Source organism: Coenobita brevimanus, chromosome 38 (assembly GCF_032717465.1).
Source record: "Coenobita brevimanus isolate Jiangsu-jjx chromosome 38, ASM3271746v2, whole genome shotgun sequence".
NCBI lineage: Eukaryota > Metazoa > Arthropoda > Malacostraca > Decapoda > Coenobitidae > Coenobita > Coenobita brevimanus.
The window spans coordinates 50,646,249-50,657,992 of NC_136991.1; positions in this window are offsets into that span (position 1 = coordinate 50,646,249).

The window sequence follows — 11,744 nt, forward strand, 5'->3', positions numbered from 1 at the left end:
ATATGTGAGATCAGGTGTATATGCATGTGCAGGCAGGATTAAAGAGGGAATTGGTTTGTTGATGAATCATAGAGAGGAATGAATTATTATCAGTGTATCAGCTCAGGATGCTTGTACTGTACGTTAAGCTTATGTTTGAGATGGTGACAGTGGCTCTGATTATTGCACAGTTATCTTATAAAAACAGATTTGGAAGAGAACAGATTTATAGACCAACAAGATACAGTCTGAGCACATGCCATGGAGACTGATAAGAATTTGATGATATGAATACATAAATAAAAGGAGTGGACACTAGCTCTGTAAATGATGTAATGGGTCATATTAGAGTACTATAATGGATGGCACCTGAAGCCCATGTGTCAAGAAGGAAAGTTATGCATAATTAGTCCATAATTCAAAAACTTGAGAGAATGTTGAAAGGAGCCTGATGTGTACTTGCTTGTAGAGAGAAAGGTGCTTGGGAGTACTTTCTTAGTGGCTTGAGCTGTGCAAGGATATTGTGTATGTTTGTCCGATCATAGTATTGCTATGTGCAAGGAGCAGGGAGGATAATAGGTGAGAGGTTAGTTCAGAGTGGGAAAAAAATTAGAAAGGGTGAAAGATTAGAAAAGCAGAGAGGCAAAGCAGTAGCACATGCAAATGACCAAGGAGTAGTGGAGTAATTAGGTTCAGTGAATTGAGAACAAATGGAATAGAAAAATATATATAGAGTGCTTACAAGGAGTGTTTGGTTAGAAACACTAAAGCTTTGTGAGCTGTTGCAAGGGTGTCGAGCATTGAACAAAGAAAGGAACAGTTGTGGAGGGAGGGATGTGAGGGCAGAAATAAGAAAAAGGTTCATTATCATCATCCAATCCTGTGTTGCTCTATGAGGCATAGGAGCCCGGGGCTAGGCAAGTTGGTCCTGACATATAAGGTGAGAATGACCAACCTAACTCATCCCTGAGTGGCATTGTGTGAACAATAAATCCCAACCATCCCTTGGATATAAACCCGCACAGGCTCAATCCGATTGGAGCAGCTTAATTATCCATTCAGAATATTGTGAAGGCTGACAGCCAGTCATGCAAGCACGTTGGAGACTTTATAAACAATACGAACAATTCGAACCTTGAGGTGCATAGTTCAAAAGTATATGTAGATAAGATGAGATGATTGTTGAGAAGCAAGGTGACTCATTGTAAATGATGGTTGTTGAGAGGGAAGGTGACTCACTGTTATGTGCTTGTGAATGGAGAGAGGCATTTATTGGTCAAAGAGTGTAGGCACCTCAGTGCAGTATCAGAAAAAAGTTTAAATGCTCATTAGTTATAATTTAGTAAAGTATTTCATTTTGTATCACTCATGTATGATAAGATACAGTAGTTACTAATGTTATTCTTATTAAGGTTCATACCATCCAGCAGATAAGCATACTTCACCAATGTTTACCCAACTTGAAATTTATCATATCAGGTATATGAAGAAAAAAGTAACTTAATCTTCACATTGGAGGAGGACATGTTTTATGTTGCAACTTTATATTGTTTTTTTGTATTAAAAAAGCCTTTTCTTTTATTCTTTTTACCCCTTACTCTGGTGGTAGGTGGTGGTGACCATCATCCACTCACTTGATGTAGTGCACCCTATATCTTCCTTTCCTTTCACATTCAATCTCTCTGACCTCCTCTCTTCCGACTCCTCTCTTTCCATTCTGTCACTTTTTATTACTGTCCTTTCTATTTCAGGTGGCTTTACACTGAGTGACAAGCCCAATGTTTCCTGTAACCCAGGAAACCATTTACAGTGTTGGGTGGTAACCATATAACCAGAGTATGGGGTGAAGTGGAGCCTATTATGATGCTCTTGTTAACTGGGTGGAGAAACTCAAATGTAGTGTCCATCCAGGAACCAAACCTCCATACTATTCCCTGCAGTTCGCTGTGGTGAGATGCTTTCAGCTGCAAGGAAGCATTGGTTCACTGCACAGGATGGCCCTGCAGGGCAGTTGCTTGCCTGCAGTTGATGAGTCTGCTCACCCAAACAGACTGGGGTTGATCAACAACAGCAACAACAACAACACATTGGAGGGAGAGCAGTCAAATTGCAGAAGATAGGGTGACATGGAGGTGATTGTTTTATGGTCACCATGTATAGGATTAGGGCATATGACTATAGATGGACTGGGAGTGTGTAGAATTTTCCTATGGAGGGACATGAGTGAGTAGTAATGAGTGTGTTGGAAGGTGGGATGGTATGAGATGTAGGATTGCAGTTGACTTAGGGTGAGGTGGAGGTGGAGGGATAAGTTTGGAATAACATAAGGGAATGCAGCTGAATATGGATAAAGTGAAGGAGAGAATATAAGCTTGAGACAGTAGTAATGATATATACTTGTAGGAAGGTGATGTAAAGAAATATGAAGTAAGGAGAAAACTTTGGCAGTGAATGAAATCAATCGGGAATTGTATTTTTTCCTTAATTTGTGTTTCTTAGCATACCCCTTCTATAATGATGATGATACAGTAATACTGTAATAACTAATCTCTCTTTATCAAATCTCCCTAGATATATTGGAAGATCTATTGAACTAAAGAAGCATTATGAAAGCTGATGTACTTCTGTATCTTAGGTTTGAGTTATCTGCAGTGTAATCCTTTGATGTTGGCAAGATGCTAAATTCCCATTATGTACATTTTATGCTTATCATTATCATCATCAAAATTAATCCAAGCTTCCTCTTATGGAGCTCCCTCACTTGGATTGGCCATGGTACAGCTTGAGCTTTTCTGTGAGCTTGAGAAGTAACAGTGCACCAAAACTAACTCAGCTGCAGTGCCATACTCCCCTACAACTGCTTGAAACAATATGTAATGAGATGTGTATGAAATCCTCAGCTTGGAATTTGATTCTGTAATAAAAATAAAAGCAATTAGGCTACATATGTGCAGTAAAAATATGTAGATTGAACCTTATGCAGAGCAAGAGGAATACCATCTAGTCTTGAACCTGATGCAGTACTGTACCAGAATGAAACGAGAAGGTATGTCAGGGTACGAGAGCTGGGTGGCCATAGCATTACCTGGAAGTAATAGAGTATGTATATGTTTACCAACAGTGAAATAGTCAACACATACCTGGAAGAGAATTTAGTGTAAAGATGTCAGTTTACATAATGTCCAGTAAATAAGATAAGTGTGTATATGAGGGAGGAGAGGTCATGCATGAGAAGAGGTCATTGGGATGTTTCTTTTGAGGTTGCAACTTTCTGTTGTAGGCTATTTGTCCATATGATGTCTGTTGACCTGATAGCCAGAATTAGCCATTCCTTTGCTGGCTGACAAAGAGTAAATCAAGGAGGAGCATCTGTTGTGGCAGTAGTGCATGTGAAAGTGTTATATTGACTTTTCTATTGTATATGGGTTCTGGCAAGGGGTGCCTTCAAATGGTGGCACTAATATGTCCAGGTAATATTGGCTGTTCTATTGTAAATGGGTGCTGGAGAGGGGTGCCTTAATATCGTGGCACTAATATGTCCTGGCAGGTAATGGAACTCCACATTTATTCAAGTGTCCCTCAATCCCCTCCCTATTCCCCCAAAGGAAGTTGGTGCTCTACAGTAGAACAGTTTCGGCCTGTAGGCCCCAAGGTTTGTGTTCAGATGAGCCTGGGTTGCAACTTCTACTAATGTCATGAATTGACTGGGTGAGAACATGATGTTAGGATATAAAAGGCCATAGCAACTGCTGTAATACTTTGAATGCCCAGCTGACTGGATTTGAACATAAATTGTGGGCACAGGGAGAGAGAGGCATCCAGAACACCTTCAGCCGATGGGTACACATTATTCAGTTATTAATATTAAAAATTAGATGCTTTTGTAGGGATAGATTTCCAGTCAGAAAAATTGTAGGAATTACACAAAATGGTAGATATAAAATGGTTACACTAATTAATTTGGAAAATATGGTAGCCTACAGGTATTTACTGAAGTGTCCTATCACTCGTTACAGTTCACTGTACGGGACTTCCATACAACTAACCCATCCTTTTTGTTGAAAGTTCATCTGGTATCTCTGTAAAACCGGAGCTTCAAGCAGTTGTTTGACTGCCTGTGCTAAAATAAATTCTTGCTCCAAACCAAGTTCCATTTCCTGCTTCAAAAATATATGATGAGCAGGATAGCTATGCTTATCATACTGACATTACAATACATTTGTGCACCTTCACAGTTTGGCTGTAATTTAACATCATAGAAATGGTGCTGACAGAGGACACCATCATGTGGTGGCACTTTTGACTAGCCAATGGAGGTGGCTGGTTATACAAACATCCTTTAACTCTTTATATATCCAACAAAGGAGGGTTGTGGACTGCAAAAGAAGGACAACTTTGGCCTACAGTCCACCAGATTCACATTTGGATGAGCCTGGGGTTGCAACTACTACCACTGCTGCTAATATCACTGGGAAGATTAACACCCTCCAAATGCAGGAAAACAGTTGTGACTAATGGGTAAGTATAGAGACGAGAGCTATCCGGACTTCTGGGTGGCGGTGGTGGTGGTGGTAGTGATGGTGTCTGAGTAATGGTGATGATGGTGGAATGTGCTGATATTGGTATCTGACTGAAAGGGATATGTATAGAGCCAAGAGTTGTAGAGACATCTAGGTGGTGGTGGTGGTGTCTGGGTGGTGATGGAGGTGTCAGGGAGATGGTGGTCATGACAGGGTAAAAATAAGTATCAGATTTATTGCAAAGTTATTCAAACACATCCACAAGAAATTAAAAATGTCAGTCTTGGTGGACTTAAATTCCTGGGGAAGGGTGTTTCTCCTCCCTGGCCCTTTCCCTCCTTGGATCCGCGCTATGAACACTTAAAACAGAGCTATAACAGTTAACTTTTGTAGGACAGGATGTTAGTTATTTCATGCTAGCAACCCTCAGACAATTTTATTCGGCAGAAGACCCACACCAGAGAGTAATATGTTCCACAGATCATAAGACCTCATCAAGGTATATTACTGTAGCTGTCACCAGTCTCTTTTATGTAAATGATGGAGATCATTGTTTAGTGGGTTAAGGTGCCCTTGATCATTTTAAAGTGTATTGTTGTTGTCATTTGGTAAAAATAGAAAATGTTTTGTACCCCTTCTTTTGACAAATGCTGGATTCATCCCTGCCTGAGTAACATGCAACCACAAAGGTCTATCAACCTTTCCTAGAGACTGTGTAGATAATACAGGGTCTCTAAACCCTCCCTAGAGAGAGAGCATTCCAGTATACCTCGGTGACCCGTGGTATGGTCAATGTGGATACCTACTGTACAGCACTACAGTTGGGAGTGTTACAGGACTGGACTACGTGACCGCTACATTTACTTTTTAACTGCCTTATGGCCTCCTATAGTCTTGAACGATATCAAACACTATTCAGCCTGGCCCACCAGTGAAAAGTTTAAAAGTTTAAATGGAAAAGATCCTGAGGCAAGAGGCACACTTCTGCTTGTTAGCAGGAAGTATTCCATAGCTATAGCTACATGCTTTCCTGCAGAAATTATATAATTTGATATATAACACCGCACTTATACCACACAGACCCACGCCAAACCCCTCCTATCGGTGAAAGCAGAAATATCAGGAATTCAAATTTCGCGGGGTTGGATAATAATTCAGCTCATTCAATCGAAGATATTGAAAAGTTTGTAACACTACCTAAATAGCAAATCAGTGCTTAACAGCAATGTTTTCGTATTACTTCGTTATCTCTAATACTTGATTTTGGATTTTATATAGATTACTGAAGATAAAAGGAAGTCTTCAGGACGTAATTAATAGTCAAGTCCGTGTTGGAACCGGACACTGGAGGAGGAGGTCAGCCATTTTGGAAGTGGTGTTTACGAGAGCCTTCTGAAATAATCTTCACGTATTGATGTGATCCCATCAGATGCAATTAATTATGGCTGTACATCGTAATCTTTATTGCACGGTGCGTTTATTGACAGTACAAAAGTAGTTTTTAGGCATTCATTGTGGTGATTTCATTGATTGGCCGGAGCATTGTCCTCTAAATGCATGAAGAATTTTTAAATGATTCAATAGCTCCTGGTACATCGAAAAAACCTTCGATATATATTCACCGTCATCTTCAATATACATACATTGTGTAGCCAACAAAAATTAGTAAGGTATGTGGCAAACATCCCCAAAATGGATGAGTAATGGAAGGCAGGTAAACAGTGTCCGGGATTATTCTACATATAACTAGGGGAAGTTACAGCAGGGAGGGTTATTGTATGTTAACTTGACTCATTAATAGCCTGCTGTATGTTAAACCATTATAGATTAAGGATATTATTGTTTTAATGCAACACGTGGATGAGGAGAGCCAACTTTAGGCTAAGTTTAGTGTGTCTTGTCTTTCCTCTTGCTACCGTACTGGATTTTTTTTTTTTTTTTTTTTTTTTTTCAGCATACAGGTATTTGTTTTGGTGCGAGATATATGATACATAGCTGTCCACGACCATCGCATAAGATTGTTGGCATTAGTCAGTCAGGCCACTCAGCAGACAAGCATACTTACTGCACATGAAAAAAAATATATAAAAAAAAGGGGGATTATGGGAGGCACACTGTTTGCTGTTGATGCATGTGATGCCTTCTGAATGGTGTGTCAGCCATAGCATGAAAACCCAGCATTGTGGAGAGGAGGCAAAGCTGTAACCTCCCCCCCCCCCTTTTTTTTTTTTTTTATCGCTATAGCCTGCCCTCAGGATTGTGAGAAAGATAAATCTGATTTTTTTTTACATTCATTACTGCAAACCCTCGTCGTTTTTGGCGGTTACATGAGAAAGTTATGAGAAATTAATCTACAGCACAAGATGATGCTTTGTGAAAATGAGTTCCATAGCATGGTTTAGCTGTGTAAAGGCTTGAAAACATGTTGCAGTGCCTTGAAGCATCATCATACAATAGAGTCTACTTGGTTAAAGTGTATTTGGAGAATATTTTGTCGTAAATTTTGTAACTGCAGTTATGTTAGCATTCCTTGTAAAGTTATCCACAGTTATTGTGGTCAGCACTCTTTATAAAACCATCCATAATTACAGTAAACCCTTGATGCTCGTGGACCTGAAGCATGTGGATTTGATTACTCATGGATTTTTCACTCTGGTGAGAAATAATAATGAGTGAAGTAAAATGAAAATGTGCGGAGTTTGAATGGCGTGTGCATATGTACATCATACATCAATCATAACTCATCACACATAACCATATTTTCAATAATTAGTCCTTCTATAGAAAGGAGAGCTGAGAATGTTCTGTACATTGATAAGAGTAAATTGACATTATGGTATTTTTAAAACCTTTTATTGTACAATTTAATGTATTTTACATTATGTTCATGCATAATCATTATCATTAACCAGCCGCGTCCTGTTAACGTATGGGTACGTTATACTGTTTTGTCATGCTGAGTCATGTCAACATACCCAAACGTTTTGTCATGCTGAGTCATGTCAACATACCCAAACGTTTTGCATTTGCGAGGTCCGTCATTTGCACATTTTTCAAGTTCCGCGCATGATTTTTGTTAGGTGTACGCTGGAGACCTTCCTCTTCCTGCCACCAGGCGGTGACAGTGTCTTACCCTGTGTAACCCCCCCCCCCCTCCTGCACGCCCTTGTCTCGGCAACTCACCTGTTAGCAGTGACGTGGGCAGTAAAGACATGTCGCGCCACAGTACGAAATTCAAGGCAAGAGTGATTCCCTAATCAATGATGATGTGGAGGACAGAGATTACATGGCACCAGAGGAAGAAATGAGCAGAAATGAGGAGGTAACATTGCCAAGGAAGGTGCAGTATGTTAATGTGTTCAGTGAGTGAAACCGCTTATATTGCCTGTATTATTGTGAAAATCAATTTATTCTTGTACTACATATAAATTCGTACCAGATGAACAAAAATCTACCTATTCTGAGTAGTTTGCAATGGTTATCGCTACCATAGAAAACAACAGCTGCAGCATGGCTCCAGAGAACATGGTACCAGGTGTTTAACCCGCCCCGTCCCATTAACGTGAATAAACGTCCACATGTTTAGTCACTTCCAATCCCGTTGACGTACATAAACACGAATCAATTGCAAGGTCCCTAATTTGCACAATTTTCAATTTTCGCGAGTGATTTTTGGTATGTATACACGGGACACCTTCCTCTACAAGATGCCAGGCAGGGACAACGCCTTACCCAGCATGACCTCCCCCCCCATCCCCCCGCACGCCATTGTCTCGGCAATTCACCTGTTACCAGTGACCTGGCCAGTAAAGACATGTCGTGCCACAGAACGAAATTCAGGATCAGTGATTCCCCAATCTATGACAATATGGAGGACAAACTTTACATAGCATTAGAGGAAGAAACAGTCAGAATATACTCTCGTACTACATATACATTCTTACCAAATGAATACTGTTTATGAGTGGTGTGGAATGGTTACCCTCCCATAGAATTCGTTTTCTTTGGAGCCAGCCTGATAGAAAACACGTAAGGTGAGGAGGTACTGCTACCTGTATCGAGTATTTTAAACCTCAGGTGAGCGATTTCTCTGTGAATTTTCGGTTTCTCACCAAAAGCGGAGGTTTGAGCCAAAAAAAAAAAAAATTCCAAAAATGGTCGGGATTGGGGGGAGTCAGTGGTGGAAAAGTGGTTGGGACGGGGCGGGTTAAAGAATCACCTTTATAGCCCATTTCTAGACTTAGGTGAGCACTTTTGGGAGCATTTTCCAATGTTTCTCATAAAAAGTGGGGGTTTTAGCCCCCCCCCCAAAAAGGAAATCTGGCAGGGATTAGGAGGGTCATTGGTGAAAAATCTGCCAGGATGTGGCGGATCATATAAATTCATAACAAATGAACAAAAATCTACCTATTCTGAGTGGTTTGCAATGGTTATCGCTACCGTAGAAAACGCGACAGCCGCAGCACAACTCCAGAGAATACGGTACTGGGTGTTTAAAGAGTCACCTGTATAGCCATTTCTAAGTGTAGGTGAGCACTTTTTTGGGCATTTTCCAATATTTCTCATAAAAAGTGGAGGTTTTAGCTCTCCCCCCCAAAAATTTGGAAATATGGTGGGGTTTAGGGGGAGTTCATTGGTGAAAAATGTTGTTTCACTCACTGAACGCATCAACATACCGCACCTTCCTTGGTGACGTTACCTCATCATCATTTCTGCCCCTTTCTTCGTCTGGCGCCACATAATCTTTGTTCTCCACATCGTCATTGATTGGGGAATCACTCTTGCCTTGAATCTCGTAACGTGGCGCGACGTCTTTACTGGTCAGGTCACTGCTAACAGGTGAGTTGCCAAGACAATGGCGTGTGGGGGGGAGGTCATGCGGGGTATGGCAGTGTTGCCGCCTGGCGGCAAATAGAGGAAGGTCTCCCGCGTATGCCTACTAAAAATCACCTACCCATATGTTAACGGGACACGGTGGGTTAAAGCATCAGAAACTGTTTTCTTTATCATGTAGGCATATTTTTAGTTTGGAAGGGGTAGCTAATTTGATGCTCGCGGATTTTCCATTCTCACGGGGTTCTCTGTTCCCTAACCCCTGCCAGCATTGAGGGTTTACTGTACAATATACATTAGTTGGAACGTGTTATAAAGCCACCCGCAGTTGGTTGGTCATCTGCGGTTATTGCCTTGCAGTCTGCTATCTATATTTTTGGGTTTTATGTGTGGGTTAGTAAAGCATCTCAAAATCTGCCATTTTAAGATATCAGTATATTCTGTGATAATCTGACAGCCTTTCACACACGTCCATAATATTTTGGGGTGAATTGTTCTCAAGGGAGCTTCACTGATGGCTGTCTCTCTCTTTGCATCCAGAGTATACATTTTTTCAAGTTTTTTGAAGTGAATTGCAGAAAATGCAACAGGAGGCAATTTTTTTTGCATGAATTGAGTCAAAATACAAATTATGGAGGTACTGTACTGTAAGTCGTGTCAGTGTGGTATGCAATTTCAGGGGTTAGTTTTTTTTTACATGAATCATGCCTAAGCGCACAACGGGATTCAGTGATGTCAGTAAACACTAAACAAGTAAATTTTAACATCTGTGGATATTTGTGGCACTGCAAATGCTTTTAGGCATTCACAGAGTTAATTTACAACTGCAGGAGGTCTTTTTAAGGCTTTTCAAGGCTAATGTTCCCTAGCTCCCACAAAATTTTGGAGGGCCAGCTCTGTACACAACATAATAACATTTGAAGTTCTTTCTCTTCTTTAACCGAAGGACGCCTGGCTAAAATCTGCTCATGCCTCACCTCAGTATGAGAAAGCCTTATTTCTAACCGTAATATCAGAAACTATGACAATTAGAGAAGTGAATTAAAGACCATATTACTCACCAACTCTTCATGTGAATGAAAGTATCCTTAGATCTGTAGGTCATTGCATTGATGAGTAATGACGAGAGGAAGAGGACTAATTTTTGCTGTGAAAACAAGATGTGTTCGTGCGGCTGCCTGCGGCCCCAACTTTGCTGTAGTGTGATGACTTTGTCACCGCTAGATAAACCAGACACAGTAGTGTCCAAGGCACACCCTATGACACTATCACCGAGTCCTTTCCCTGTATCCTTGGAAAGAGGCTTGGCAGGGGTGGATGAGGCAAAAGTCCACTTGAGGCAAAAAGAAATCATATGAGAAAGGTTAAGAAAAGATCGTCCTGCAACAGGCAGTCACAGAGATGACAGGTATGGTTGGGCGGGCTGGTGGAAGTCTCCCCCGAGCTTATGGTGATGAGATAAAGTTGCGGCCACATCAAACTGTGCCGGTAAAACAAGTGCGGTTCCTGCTGACACCTGGTGCTGCCGTGCCACCAATTTTTTGACAATTCCAACCCACGCCTGGTGGTTAGGGGTTAAAATACAAGAATCAGGCATTAGAATGTGTAATTTAGTGGCTACAAATGTTAGGGTGCCTAATATAATAGCTCCTTAGCTCGAGCAAAGCATTTGATCGGCTTCCTTTGCAATTTTTCATTTGGCCGAGGAAAACATTGAATTCTTGGTAGCACGAAAGGAAACAAACTCAGACAAGCTGAGCATGAGGTGTCCTGGTATGCTTACCTGGATTTTTTCTTTTTTTAAGGTATTGAAGATAGTCCAAACATCTTGGGCTGCCATCTTTGCTTTGCTCGAAGAGTGAATGACTATTCTTGGCCATTGTCTTTGCTTTGCTCATGGTTTATTTTCCTTGTGTTTCACTTGTTTGTGGTCCTTCACTTCGTCTATTGTCATCATGCTTGCTTAAAGTTCCCTGGATCGCCTTGTTCTGTTTTTTTGGGGGTGTTACTTTTTTTTTTATATAAAATTTTTCTCCCTTCCTTCCTTCCTCTTCTGTCTTTATTTCCTTCATTCTTTCCTCTTCCTTCTACCTACAGTTGACTTTGCACTTCCTCTTCTGTCCTTCACTCTTTCCTCTTCCTTCTGCCCACGGGTGACTCTGCACTGACAAGCCAAGTGGTTTCCTGTACACCAGGAAACCATTTACTATGCTGGGTGGTAACCATATGACCAAATTATGGCGCCTGGTAGTTTAGTGGGTAATTAAGATGCTTCAGTCGGATTGAGCCTGTGTAGGTTCATATCCAAAGGGTGGTTGGGATTTATTGCTCACGTAATGCCACTCAGAGTTGAGTGAGGCTGGTCACTCATCTTAAATGTCAGGACCAACGCCTAGCCCTGGGCTCCTGCGC